Here is a 15,002-nt window from a genome sequence, read left to right on the forward strand (position 1 = left end):
GGTGTCCGCGATTTACCATGTAAGTGCTAGGCAGTCGTATAATCGTCAAAATCGTCAAAACCGTCACAGTTTATTTTTTATAGCACATAGATATTTTACGTTTGTAGTGACAGGATATTACAAAATAATAAAGTATTTTTTCTGTATTACCTATTCACCTCATAACACTGCAAAACGTGAAGTGTTCCGTATTAAAAGAAAACATTCACGACGGAAGTGTCGACTGAAGATTGTTGATGAAAAAAGTGAAGTTAATGTTTTTTTATTTGTGTGCGTCGTCGTTTACGAAGTGAATTATAATAAGTTATTGCAATAAAATGGCTGTACTCTTTAGATGTACGGTAAAGTGTAAGAAAAGTTGTGTGGTCATTGGATTGTGCTAAATACAAGAAAATATGGACGTGGGAGAAAATGTGCAGTGTGGTATGTATTTTCGTATATGATTTTAGTATCATAAACTCATTAACTATTGATATTCTGTTTTAAAAACAAATTCCAGACAAACATTAACTTGTGGTAACTAAACCTTTCAGTTGCTTTCGATTGCATTTAATATTTTGCTTATGTATTCATTTATATATTTCCTTATTTAATCATGTATTTTCAATCTATCCCCTTGCAATTTTGCTTCACTGTCTTATAACATATTTAGTTTCTAATTGTGGTGAACGTATTAAAAAATGCCCAATCCTCTGAATAAGAAAAATACATGATATACCAATTCCAGGGGCTCTTTCCCCCTTACAAGGGAGGTAGCCAAATTCTGGACCAAAGGCATAGATCCACCCCCACACACTCCACTCCCATTCACCACCCCTTCCCTTTCTCTTATCTTGGCCCCTCATGGATGATAGGTCACCCCTGCATCTCGCCCATTGCCCTGGGTCATAAGCAATGCAGCAAGACACAGCACATCTACAGTAAGGCTGCCTCATTTAATTGGCAACCCCCTTCTCTGTCTCCTCATGCAGAAAAGGGGAAGAAAGTAAGAAATCCCCCATCCCCTACCCACCCTCTTCCATGCATCACTGCAGCATCCATACACAACCATTCTCCACTCACCCCTATCTTCTGTCTGTAAGAAAAATACATGTATTTTTATTGAGAATGTTGTAAATCAAAGTTAAATTATACCTATCAGCACATTCAGCTGACAGTTTCAGTTTTAATGAAAAAAATACTCCCAGTAAATTCATGATGAACTACCAGTATGTCCTTAAAGAAGGCAAATGCTCAAATAGTTTGTAGTTTATCAGGCATATGTCACTAACTGAATCTGAATTGCAGTATAAAGGATTGCTTACAGAAATTTGTTAAATTGGATATGCATTGGGCCAAGTAGTTTCTGTTTACTTTTTAGCCATCATCTTGATAGCTTTGCCACAATACTGTATTTATATTTTTGCTGAATTTGCAACCCAGAAAACTAGAGGAGTGTTGGCTTGCTCGTGTAGTAGCTTGCATTGAGAAATCTTTCATCACATACTTTAGATTATTTTTCACTTCAGTTATAAAACATTGATAATACAATATTGCAAGTTGCTAGTGTCCTTCTTAAGTACGGAAATAGGTGTGTAGTTAATGTGAAGTTACAGATGAGATCTGAGTTCTCATATAGGACAGAAATAGCTCTTGATCACTTGATCATAAGTCCAGCAGGTGATCCAAGACCATGGTAGTGATGCTTGGCTTTATCACTTGCGACTTTAGTTTCTGAATCTGGAATCGGAACAATCCCAGTTAGTTATATATTGATTACCTTGTATAACTTTACAGAACAATTTTAGAAAATGTAATTCTTGAATATACACAATAAACCATTTTATTTGACATTGTGACATTTAACCAAAACACTTGTCTATCTATCTATGAGTATATACCAAGGGTTTTTCCCCCTTATAAGAGAGATGGCCACTCCCACCCATCTACCATCCTTTCCCTCTCCCCTCTCTCATCTTAGCTCCTCATGGATGATGTGTCATCCCTCTATCCCGCCCACTACCCTGGGTTAGAAGCAATGCAGCAAGACACAGCACATCCAGAGTAAGGCCACTTCACTTAATATGTGAATCCTCCCCCCCCCACTCTGTCCACTCATGCAGAAAATGAGAAGACAGAGAAACAGTCACTCTCCACTCACCCCTATTCCTTGCGTTGTACTGCACAAATACAGTACTCACGACATCTTGCATATGCTAAATGACCCAGAAATTGACTAGTTGACACTAAAATTTTAGATTTGTCAAAGCCTCTGATAAAATCATACATTAAAGAATATTATCAAAATTTAGAAATTTATGGCATACAAATACAACTGCATTGGATTAATACATTGTCTAGATAATTGTAGGTAATTATGAGTGTAGTTTTTTCATACCAAATATATGCTGTTAGTTCTTAACTAATCATGATCTAGGAAGTTAAAGTTTTCAGTAAATAGTTTGTCTTAACTTTTTCCTTTTTCCTCCTCACTGTGATATTGTTCCTAAGGATAGAAGTACTGCTGAAGAATTAGGAGCAAAATACAGTCTTTTTCAGTCCCTATTAGCACTTTATTTCCAAGCCTTTGTATTCTTAATATCTTTTTCTGAGTCCTCTTTTTGGGCATCACACAACACAGTGGTTATTTTATTTATTTATTTATTTATTTATTTATTTATTTATTTATTTATTTTTTATTATCATTATTTTTTTTTTTTTTCACACTGGAAAGGGGTGACTAAGAGAAAGTACAGAAAGGAAATCCCTTCCCAGATAATTTGGGCCTGTTTTGTATCCTTATCCGTGACATCACTAACCCTCCCCACACACACATCAATTCCAGCTGCTAACAGATTGACACTATAGAATATGTAAGATTTAGTATTGACTATAAGTTAAATATATGATAGCATAGAAAAACTAGATGATTTGTTTAGCTATAGATCTTGCAAACCATAATCAAGATTGTACAACAATTTCCATTAGGATCGAATGTCTAAATAATATAAGGTTAATAATTAATGATCCAAGTTTCACTGACAAAATCTTGTAACCGTGCAGTAACCAGTAATTGTTCTTGGTTCCTTCCATAGGTTCCTCTTGGAAGAAACTTTGGATTGTTGTCTGTGTTGTACTAGAGCAGGTCTTTTTCTTTCACCCGCTAATATTTATAGGATGGGAGCAGTTACTAGTTATCATTTCATTTTATGTAAAAAGTGCAGCTGGAGATAAAGATGATGGAGAGATCCTGGGTTAGTATGGAGACAGTGTGCCAACTCCTCAAAGCTGCACCATCAGGTGAAGCCTAGTCCATTCGTAGGTTTTGAGGATTATTGTTTGGGAATTAATCTCCTCTGGTATCCGTATGATGATAACATCACTTGCAAGTACCTTTTGAAGTCCCTTTTACAAACCATAACTAAAAGAAGCCTAATTTTCAGAAAGACTGAATGTCTTTTGAATGAGAATTGCCTGAGGTTAATGAATGGAATATTGTAATATTTTATGCAGTTTGGATGACATTTTACCATATTTAAAAAAAAAAAGTTACACTAAATTAAAGAAATTAATGAACATACTTTTAAACACTTTGTAATTTCAGGTGACATTGATTGGGTTATGTTAGCAAAATATTCTAGTTAAAATGTGATACATTTCATAGTTAGGGCATATTTTCACATACTTTTTTTTTTACCAAAGTTTGCTATATCAGCATGAGTTAGGGGAAGACTTTGCCTAACTGTAAATCATTTCTTTCATGTCAAGGTTCTGATTTTAGTACAGTGATTATGGATAATTGTCCCCAATATATTTCATTGTTGAGGTATATATTACAGGAGTGAATTACAATGGTAACAATGTTAATAGTGATCATGATGATGATGACTCAGATTTCCAGGGCCAGATTTACCAAATGGCATAGTAGGCAGCATAAGTCCCTTCGGTAACTGGGGGGCCCCACTGAAACTAATTTGTCATGCAAGAATGGTAAAAATAGAAATAAATAAGTAAATGAATAAATTGATAGAAAATAAATTAGGTAGACACTGTAGTGAAATTCAGTAAACATATATATATATATATATATATATATATATATATATATATATATATATATATATATATATATATATATATATATATATATACATATACATACACTTACATATATGCATTAGATACTGAATTATGCAAATATGCCATATTTTTATAAAATTGAGGACCCACTGATGAGATTAGCCCAGGGCCTACAAGTAAGTGAATCCAGTCCTGTAGATTTCACTGATTGCAACTCCAGAGCCAGTGGCTGGCAACAGTTCTCAGGCCCACCCCTAGGTTTTTCTCTGAAGGAACATTATACTCTTGTCTGCTTTTGTTTCTTTGTCGCTGGTTGCACCACAAGATGCTAGTTTGTTTAGCTAAACAAACTAATATTCTAATTCTAGAACATGCCAGAAAAACGACCTTTCCCAATTATCCACAAAGATAATTAAGTTTAGTTCATAAACTTCAATTACAGTTTTCCGTACACTCTCTGAAGAAGTACTACGCAAGCAAAACGTCAGAGTGTTTAGGGTTCTGAGCCTTCCCCTATGTTTATGTTCTCCATCATCCAAATCATATATATATGTATATATATATACATACACATATATATTTATATATATATATATATATACTATATATATACACACATATATATGTGTATATATACATATATATGTATGTAAATACAAATATATATGTATATGATATTATATATATATATATATATATACTGTATATACATATACTGTAGTATATATATATATATATATATATATATATATATATATATATATATATATATATATATATATATATATATATATATATATATTTATATGATAGCACATAGATGAGAAATAAAAGAGAGAGAGAGGCATGTACGGAGGTTGATTTGGCAGAGTAAACCATGATGTTTTCCACACCCTAGATGACCTCTTTGGAGTGCAGAGACTATAGTAGTGTATGTAGATGGAGATTCATATCACAAGAACGTAATTATTGATGTTAAACTTAGATATGAAAGTATTAACGGATTTATTTTCAGTATTATTATTATTATTATTATTTTAGAAATGTAGAATAACATGGATGGCAGAGTAGGATAGGTCAAACTGTGAAAATTGTTTGAGATGGATGTAGGTGTCGTGCTTTTTTTTTTTTTATGTGCCATGTTTTGATGTGTATTACAGGTGGACAATTGAAGAGGATGTTGCAATCTAATGTTCCATGATTTTTATTATTATTATTATTATTTAATTTTTTATTATTATTTTCTTTATCTTTGGTATTGCATTGCCTTCCTTCTGACGCAAGCAGTGGGCAGAAGACAAGGATGACCTTTCATCCAGGGGCTAAATTGAGATAAAACTGTGTGTGAAGGGAAGGGTGCATGCCTTGCTGGCTACCTCCCTTATAAATGGTGAAGAGCCCTTTTGGTATACAGTGGTTGGATTTTTTTTTTTTCTCAACTTTCAATTAGATTTTTTGTTGATACTCCCTAAAGAATATTGTTTGGCCATTATATTATCATGTTTTAGTTGTATGTGAGCAATTGGTTGTGTGAAAAAAAATCAACTCAAGTGCAAAAAAATATACAGGACAGTCATTGTAATAAGAACATAAGAATGAAGGAGACTGCAAGAGACCATAAGGCCTATACTAGGTTGTTCCATGTCCATTACCTCCTGTTATCCCCATCCACAAAGTTGTCAAAAGTTTTCTTAAACAACCGATAGTTTCAGCACTCACTACGTGGATACTAAGTCTATTCCATTTGTTGACCGCTCCATTCTTAAACCAGTTCTTGCCTATTTCCTTCTTAAATCTAAATTTGTCCAATTTAAATCCATTACCGGTACTGCGAGTCCTGCCCTGTTGTCTTAATATGATGACCTTGTTTGGATCTCATGTTAAAGCCTTTGATCCACTTGAACACCTCATTCAGATCACCTCACACTATGTGTCTTTCCAGAGAGTGTAAGTTAAGGTGCCTAAGGCTGTCCTTGTAAGGTAAATTTCTGAGTCCATGTATCATTAGGGTCATTCTCCTCTTTACTGACTTGTGAATTGATATCCATTCTTTAGGACAGAGAGCAAAACTAATAGCTTTGGAAGAAAAATATAAACACAATGATTTGCAATATCCCTCATTTGATGAATTTTTTAAACAATGAAATTTATAATTAGATTTTAGTTATTCATAGCCTGATATTCATAATTAGGGTTCTGTATTATGACTAAACTTTCAAATTTGCAATGAAAACATAACACGGGTGTAGGTATGCATGATTAATTTCATCATAGGTATAGGTATACATGATTGATTTGATCTGTTTTAACAAGATAAATGAAATATGCATTGAATGAAAAATTGCAAGTACATATTTTGCAATATCTCTACAGAGGCTAGGCATGCTGAATTGAAAATTAGGGGATGAAACCTAATGAGCAATGCTACACTCCTCTATACTCTACTATTAGGTAAATACAATTAAGTAAATACAACATGTAGGTACAGTTTAATATTGGTACAATTTTTCATAATGAGCAATGCTCCTCTATACTCTACTATTAGGTAAATACAATTAAGTAAATACAACATGTAGGTACAGTTTAATATTGGTACAATTTTTCATAATGAGCAATGCTACACTCCTCTATACTCTACTATTAGGTAAATACAATTAAGTAAATACAACATGTAGGTACAGTTTAACATTGGTAAAAATTTTCATAATGAGCAATGCTACACTCCTCTATACTCTACTATTAGGTAAAACAATTAAGTAAATACAACATGTAGGTACAGTTTAATATTGGTACAATTTTTCATAATGAGCAATGCTACACTCCTCTATACTCTACTATTAGGTAAATACAATTAAGTAAATACAACATGTAGGTACAGTTTAATATTGGTACAATTTTTCATAATGAGCAATGCTCCTCTATACTCTACTATTAGGTAAATACAATTAAGTAAATACAACATGTAGGTATAATTTAATATTGATACAATTTTTCATAATGCTGTTAAACGCTTTTATAAATGGATAGTCATGTTTCTAGTGTTTTAAATATACACAAAGGATGTGATAGAAAATTAATATATTTTCTCTTTCTATTCGATATATACATGTCTGTTGGACTTTTTTTGACAAATACATTGAATGTTAACATGGATAGTGTTAATCCTGTTCTTTAGGAATGGAGTTATTTATTCATTTCTATATTTATTTATACATTTATTTATTGTTTCCATCTGGTGGAAAAACAAATATTGACATTTTGATTCAGATACATGGAATATGCTCCTCACCTTTCTTCATCTCTTGTGCCTCCTCATACTTCCCCTCATACTTCTCCTCATACACAATGCATACTCCTCATACTCCACATATTCTTCTTCATACTCCTTTACCACATGCTACTCCCCTTGCCTCCCCTCATACTCATCTTCATACTTCTCATGCTCTCCTCATGCACCCCCTTTTACTCCTCATATCCTTCCTCATACTCCTTTACCACATGCTCTTCCCCTTGCCTCCCCTCATGCTCATCTTCATACTTCTCATGCTCTCCTCATACACCCTCTTTTACTCCTCATATCCTTCCTCATACTCCTTTATCACTTGCTCCTCTTCTTGCTTCCCTTATTGTTCCTCCTCATACTCCTCCTCATACTCCACTTTTGCTCCTCCACATACTCCTCCTTTTACTTCTTTTACTCCTCATGTTCTTCCTCATACTCCTTCATGCTCCTCCACATACTCCTCCTTTTACTTCTTTTATTCATGATGTTCTTCCTCATACTCCTCCTCATACTCCTCTTCTTGCTCCTCCACATACTCCTCCTTTTACTTCTCTTATTCCTCATGTTCTTCCTCATACTCCTCCTCATACTCCTCTCCCACTTGCTCCTCCACCTACTCCTCCTTTTACTTCTTTTATTCCTTATGTTCTTCCTCATACTCCTCTTCTTGCTCTTCCACATACTCCTCTTCTTGCTCTTCCACATACTCTTCCTTTTACTTCTTTTATTCCTCATGTTCTTCCTCATACTCCTTCTCATACTCCTCTCCCACTTGCTCCTCACCATGCTTCCCCTCTTGCTCATCCTCAACCTTCTCCTCATACTCCTCTCCATACTTCTCATATTCCTCCTCATACTCCTTGCTTCCCCTATTGTTCCTCCTCATACTATTCCTCATACTCCTCCCCGTACTCCTCATATTCTTTCTCATAGTCCTCCTCATACTTCTCATACTCTCCTCATACACATTTTTTTCCTCATATCCTTCGTCATACTTCTTTTCTACTTGCTCCCTCCTCTTGCCCCTCCCCATACTCCTCATATTCTTCCTCATACTCCTTTCCCCATGTTCCTCTCCCACTTTCTCCCCTCCTTGCTTCCTCTCTTGCTCCTCCTCATACTCCTCTTAATCCTCATATTCTTCCTCATACTTCCCTTAATCCTCATATTCTTCATTCTCCTCTTACTCCTCATGCTCTGTCTCATACTCTGCCTCATACTCCTTTCCCGCATGATCCTCCCTTGATTAACGGTCTTCCTCCTCATATGTCTCCCCACTGTTCTAATCTCCCATTCATTGACTCGGCCATTGCTGTGATGCACTTTAGATGAACACCTTTGGCTTCTGCACTTTTGGCTCCTTCCTGGACCCCTCTGCCCCTCTCCCCCGCCTTGCATTCCTCTGTCACTTGGTGTTACAGTTTTATTATTTAATCCTCCAGCTCTCTCGTTTTCTTTTTCGTGCAACAAAATCGTGTATTTGGTTTCAAATTGTCTGTCGCTCGCTCCCCCACATTCTCGTTCCCCTCCAAAATGTCAAAACCGTATTAAGGTCTCCGTTTCTTTTTTCGTCCGCATAAACCAGTGGATACCGTGTCGGATTTATGAGTAGGTGGTCGTGAGTTCGATTCCTGGGTTCCACTACCGGCTGTTTCGTGTTGGTTTCCGGTAGCCTTGGGCAGGAGGGGAAGAGACCTAACATCGGCTTAAAAAAAAAAAAAAAAAAAAAAAAAACGGCGGGTTGCCCCGAACTGATAGGGCTTTGCTAGGGGTTTCTCACTTCCCACTGCGCGGGGAGTGGGATGGGGAGTTTTATTCTTGGGTTAAACTCGATCGTCAACCATTTCACCTCTCACGTTGGAAGATTGCTTCCACTAAACTCGCCACCGTCCCCTCTTGTGATAAAAATAAATGAAAATAAATAAATAAATAGGAATTGTATCTTTCCATTTTCCATTGCTCCATCATGCATCCTCTTTGCAGCCATCAATCTGTTCTCTCTCTCTCTCTCTCTCTCTCTCTCTCTTGTTTCATTTTTCTTCGTTTCAGTATTCATTCTTTATTATTTACATTCGTTCACCCCCTGACCTTCGTAGTTGGGGTTCAACTGTTATTAGATTTTATTTTAAACTCGCCGCCGTCCCACTCGCACGAAGAGGAAAGTGAGAAACCTCTGGTAGGGCGAAGCCTGTCATTTGCGGCAAGCCTTTTTTTTTTTTTTTTTTTTTTTCTTTTTACAGCAAGAAAATATTGGCAAAAAATCTTTATCGTCACCATTTTTACCTATTATTATTTTCATTATTATTGTTAATATGTGTGTGTGTATATATATATATATATATATATATATATGTATATATATATGTATATATGTATATATATATGTATATATATGTATATATATATATATATATTTTTTTTTTTTTTTTTTAAGGCCGATGTTTGGGTTCCCTCCCCGCTTGGCCAGGGCACGCGGCGGATCCCGGTAATCGTACTCACGACCACCTGTTCATAAGTTCGACACGGTATCCACTGGGGTACCGCGCGGCCTTTTGATTTTGAAAACAAGAAATATTTTTTATTTATTTGAACCGTGTTTACTGTGAGTCCATTGTTCATTTTACTTTGCGAAAATTGATAGATTCCCCCCCACCCCTCTCTCTCTCTCTCTCTCTCTCTCTCTCTCTCTCTCTCTCTCTCCCTCTCTCCCTCTCTGTACTCGTTGATAGCTCCTCCCCTTTATGATGACGTCGAACTCAGAGCCTATGTGATTGGCTACGAAGAAATCACGACAGCCAATCACGACTTGGAGTGGCCTACGATGGTATATGTTGCCAAGTGACCCTTTGGTCCATAATGAGAAAGAAGAAAGGATCCTAATACGCCAGGTGGCGCTGAAGAGTAGCTGCGGCCGAAGCCGTCACCTTTGCCCCAGGTATATGCATTTTGGGGCATCGCCAAGAATCGGCGAGAGATTTTTGAGAATCGACATCGGCATTGCCGATTGTTGCAATCGGCATCGTCAAGGATTGGCATTTTTTGGCGAATCGGCGTTTTATTTCTTTTTATTATTATTATTATTATTATTATTATTATTATTTTTTTTTTTTTTTTTTTTTTTTTTTTTTTTTTTTTTTTTTTTTTTTTTTTTTTTTTTTTTTTTTTTTTTTTTTTGAGAATCGACATCGGCATGATGCCGATTCTTGCCGATCCCGATGTCGATACCTACTTTGGGGACAATTGTTGGGGGCAGGTAACAAACTGTTACTGCTGGGACTCGGAGAGGAGTGCGGGATTCGAACCCACAGTGAGTCTATGCTGAGGCCTGATGTAAACAAAGGAACATGAAAACGAGGAAGTTAAATGATTAATCGATGTTGTACAATGTTGGTTAAGTGACCATTTGACTGAATATTAAAACTGTCAAGTTAACTATGGTTCATTTCCTCTTACAGAAGTTTACTATGCTCGTTAACTAATTGGTTATTGAATTGGGTTAGTGAATTGGATTATACTCATTTTTGGAATATAGCCACGACTTCATAACGTAGGCGTTTATTTATTTTATTTTATTTGTTTTATTTTATTATTTTTATTTTATTTTGTATTTTATTCATTTATTTTATTCATTTATTTTATTTATTTATTTATTTATATTTATTTTTTTTTTTTGGTGATCGATAGAAAGATGATGATGTGGCTTGGTTAATAAAATTGTGATGTAGGTTCGAATTCGATCCCTAAGGGGTACTGGTGACTGCCACTTGCCCTGGCATTTATTTATTTATTTATGGGGGTTCATGACAGTTATACTCTTAAAAGTAATGAAAGGATTATAGCCAAGAAAAAATATCTTCTTCCTCAAATGGTTTTAACAAGAAGAGGCTTTGGAGCAAAGGGAAAATGACCCGTATATCACCGCACCGCAAAGCCCAAAATGCGAAATCGTTCCAATTCATTATCAAATAAATTGCCCAAAAGTCCAGTCACTCCGCGTGTGGGAATCTTCTGTGAAATACGTGACACAGACAGGAAAGATTACGAAAGTTTCAGTCTTAGCAAAAGTGGGGAGGGGAAGGGGGGAAGGGAGGGAGGGTGAGGGAGTGGAAGGAAGGAAGAGAGGGGGAGGGAGGGGAAGGAAGAGGGGAGGGAGGGGGAAGGAAGGGGAGGGAGGGGGAAAGATGAGGGGAAGGGGAGGTAGTTTTTGTTCCATCTGCCATTAAGGTGACCTTCTCATCGGTGGGGGGTGATTTTGGGTCCAGAACTCGATTTTTATGAAAACGAGTCAATAATCTTACTATGTTGCCAGACTTAAAAGATTTCACCTCTACAAGCATTATAAATGGTGAAAAAACACCCTTTTTCACATGTAGGTATGGGTAAAAAATCTCCTACACGTGGATGACAGTTTACTTTCTACAAATAATGTGTTTTTTTCCTACATGGAATTTTTATGATAAAGATTCAGTTCCTCCAGGCAGTGATTATGATATCTCAGAATTATTTGCTGGAAATAGTAAAGGAGAAAACTACAATGAATGTGATCTTCATCTCTGCCTTTCCTCTGATGAGGAAATGGAGGAGGAGAGTAGGGAAGAAAATGTGTTTGTTGAAACTATAAATGATTCAAGTGAAAGCATGGTAACTAAAATGCCCGCAGCACTAGTCAGAAGACATTTGTTAGAAGAAATTTATGAAAAAAATAAAACAGAGGACGAAGAGAAGGAGGATGAGGAGGGGGAGATGGAGCCTGAGAAAATTGAAGTGATACATACCATACCAGACACTACATTACACCAAATGGTAGCTGCTATTGGCAAATGCAATGTATGTGGTGGTGATCTGTAAATTTGCCTAAAGAATGACAGTAATATGTACAGTTTGTGGACACTTGGTATTTGAAAAAAAATCCTCAGAAAACAAAAGTAGAAAGTACAATGAATACAATTATTTTTACGTAACCGACTTACAATATATATAATATTTTTAGGTAAACCAGTTCATCTGAAGGAAAAACAAAGGCTTAGATCAAGCCATAGAAGCTCAAAAAAGAAGAGAAAAAGATATGAAGTAACAAAAGATCCTGGATACGAAGCTGGGGCTTTCTAAAGATTCAGTTTAGAACCTGGCGACAAAGAATGAATTGGTCACTCATGATACCCCCCCCCCCCTTTGAGGGGCTAATATTGCTCAAAAATGCAAGGGGACTAGGAGACATAAAAGAATCTATCAGGAAATCACAAAAGTAATAACTGAAAATGACTTTCAAGTTGCTATTTTAAAGAAAATGTCTTTGCAATCTTTAACTCCCGTTTTCTCAAAACTTTGTTTTATGCAAAAAGTTTGCACTCAAAATGCTAAGGCTTCCACAATTTTTAAGATATTTAAAAAAAAAAAAAAAAGGAAGTGAATCTTAGATAAATTCTGCTTAAATCTATCTGTACACTTTTTTGATAAAGTTCAAATTTTAATTTTACCAAATATTTTATTCAGGGTATAGGGAATTTTTTTTTCCGATTTTTCACCTCTCTGTTTTTACTTGGTCTAAATGTAAAGTTATTTCCATTTTTTGGAAATTTGGCACAGACAATTCAAAAGAGCATAGCTTGAGAAATAAATTTATGTCTGGTTTTTTTAAATTTGATTGAAAAATATGAGAGCCTTAGATTTTCAAAATCGGCCAATTTTCCGGCAATCAGAAAATATAGAGACTTATAAAAATAAAACAATGGACCAAATATTATAAAAATTTGTGTGTAATCGTTTATAATGGTCTTCTATAACTGGTAAAAAATTAATAGAGGTAGCAGCAAAAAAAAAAAAAATTGGTCTCAAATGAGGTCCCCTTAACTGAAGACTGCGTTGGAACATTTTTGCAAACCAGTTCTTGGAAATAAATATGCTTGAGGGGACGGAGAGGGGGGGGGTCGCCGAATTAATGAAGCGGCCTTGCTGTGAATGTGATGTGTCTTGCGACACTGCTTCTGACCCAGGGCAGTGGACAGGATGCAGGAATGACCCGTCATCCAGGGGGTGCCAAGATAAGAGGGGGGGGCGAAGGGTAGAGGGGAGTGAAGTATGTAGGGCAGTGGTTCTCAAACTATGGGTCGCGACCCAAGGTTGGGTCACGAGATCGATTTTGATGGGTCGCAGGTCCTCACGGTTTGAAACATTGGTAAACGAGAATCAGAATCACGGACCCCATTATCATTATTATTATTATTATTATTATTATTATTATTATTATTATTCATTATTTATTATTATTATCATTATTATCATTATTATTATTATTATTATTTTTATTTTTTTTTTTTTTTTTTTTTTTTTTTTTTTTTAAGGAAATGCAGTGCCATGGATTTTGTTAATTTAGTTTTGTTAAAGAAACGCTGTACACATTCTTTTTTTTCCAAAGTAGAGGGTATATATTACTGTCCATTTTGTTCCTCTCTACTTTATTCCTGGTCGCGAAGGATTAAAATCTTCCAAATAGGGTCGGTCACGAAACAAATTGAGAACCAATGATGTAGGGGATGGAATGGGTGGGAGTGGTTTCTATGCCTTTTTCTTTTTGGCTACCTCCCGTGTAAGGGGGAAAAAGCCTTTGGTATATGTATGTATGTATAGATAATTAAAAATAATCCTGGTTTAATAGGAAAGGGTTTGTAATTGGGAAATGGGGGTGGGAATGGGAAGAGAACTCCTCCCCATTCCCATTCCCGTTTGTTTGGTTCCCGGAAGTGATAACAGAAAGAAAACGGAGGGTGGGGGTATGTGGATGATAATTTAGATTACGCTTTGATTTAAGAGTCTATATTTAGATTTAGATTCTCTCTCTTTCTCTCTTTCTCATTATATTTTACATTAGTTCAACGTTTATTGCTTGAGAGATCTGCATGAGGACTTGAAGGACCATTATCGATTATTTTGGGACCACGGGATTCGAAACGGTAAGAAAATTAGCAAAAATATTTTATCATTATTACCATTTTTACTTATTTTTATTTTCATTATTGTTATTGTGATTATTATTAGTAATGGTTATTATTTTATTTATCAATATTTCTATTATTATTATCAATTATATATATATATAGTATATACATATATATATATATATATATTATAATATATATATATATATACTGGCCGAGCGGGTTAGAGCGTCGCTACTTGCGACGAGTGATGGAGAGCGAGTTGGACCAAGGGCATGGTTCATTAAATTCCTCGCTGCAAAGTCTTCCGTAAGGGGCACTGTCTCAGCCTCCTGATAGGGGGAAGTTGGCGACGTTAAACTGGATCATCATCATTATTATTTATCAGTTATTGTTATTATCATAGCTATGATAATGATAAATATAGAAATTACTTACAAACACGTGAAGTTGTCTTTGTTAAAAAAGAAAAAAAAACTAATTTAGCTTTGTCGCCAGTTTTGCAAGAACGCTTGACATTTGATCCGGATAATAAATAAATAAATAAATTAATTAATTAATTAATTTATATAACACCATTTATTTTACGTGTTCTAGATAATTGCGTAGAACTTTAGTTCAATTTCAGGTTTTCGTACAACGAAGCGTCGGTCGCCAGCAAGGTAACCCGGTGCTTAAGAGGATTGGAAATTGACCTCAGTTGAAGTCATACCTTTGCATTTAAA

The 15,002-nt window shown here is 35.5% G+C and overlaps 1 long non-coding RNA gene across 1 annotated transcript in view; it reads left to right on the plus strand.

Annotated features, from left to right (window-relative positions):
- Positions 1-274: 274 nt before the first annotated feature.
- LOC143026134 (uncharacterized) overlaps positions 275-15,002 on the plus strand; it is a 188,553-nt gene continuing 173,825 nt past the window's right edge. The window contains exon 1 of the long non-coding RNA XR_012966443.1: positions 275-423. This is a non-coding gene — a long non-coding RNA (uncharacterized LOC143026134). The remainder of the gene's footprint in view (positions 424-15,002) is intronic.

This window comes from Oratosquilla oratoria, chromosome 6, assembly GCF_046742065.1.
Source record: "Oratosquilla oratoria isolate Oo_2021 chromosome 6, ASM4674206v1, whole genome shotgun sequence".
Lineage (NCBI taxonomy): Eukaryota > Metazoa > Arthropoda > Malacostraca > Stomatopoda > Squillidae > Oratosquilla > Oratosquilla oratoria.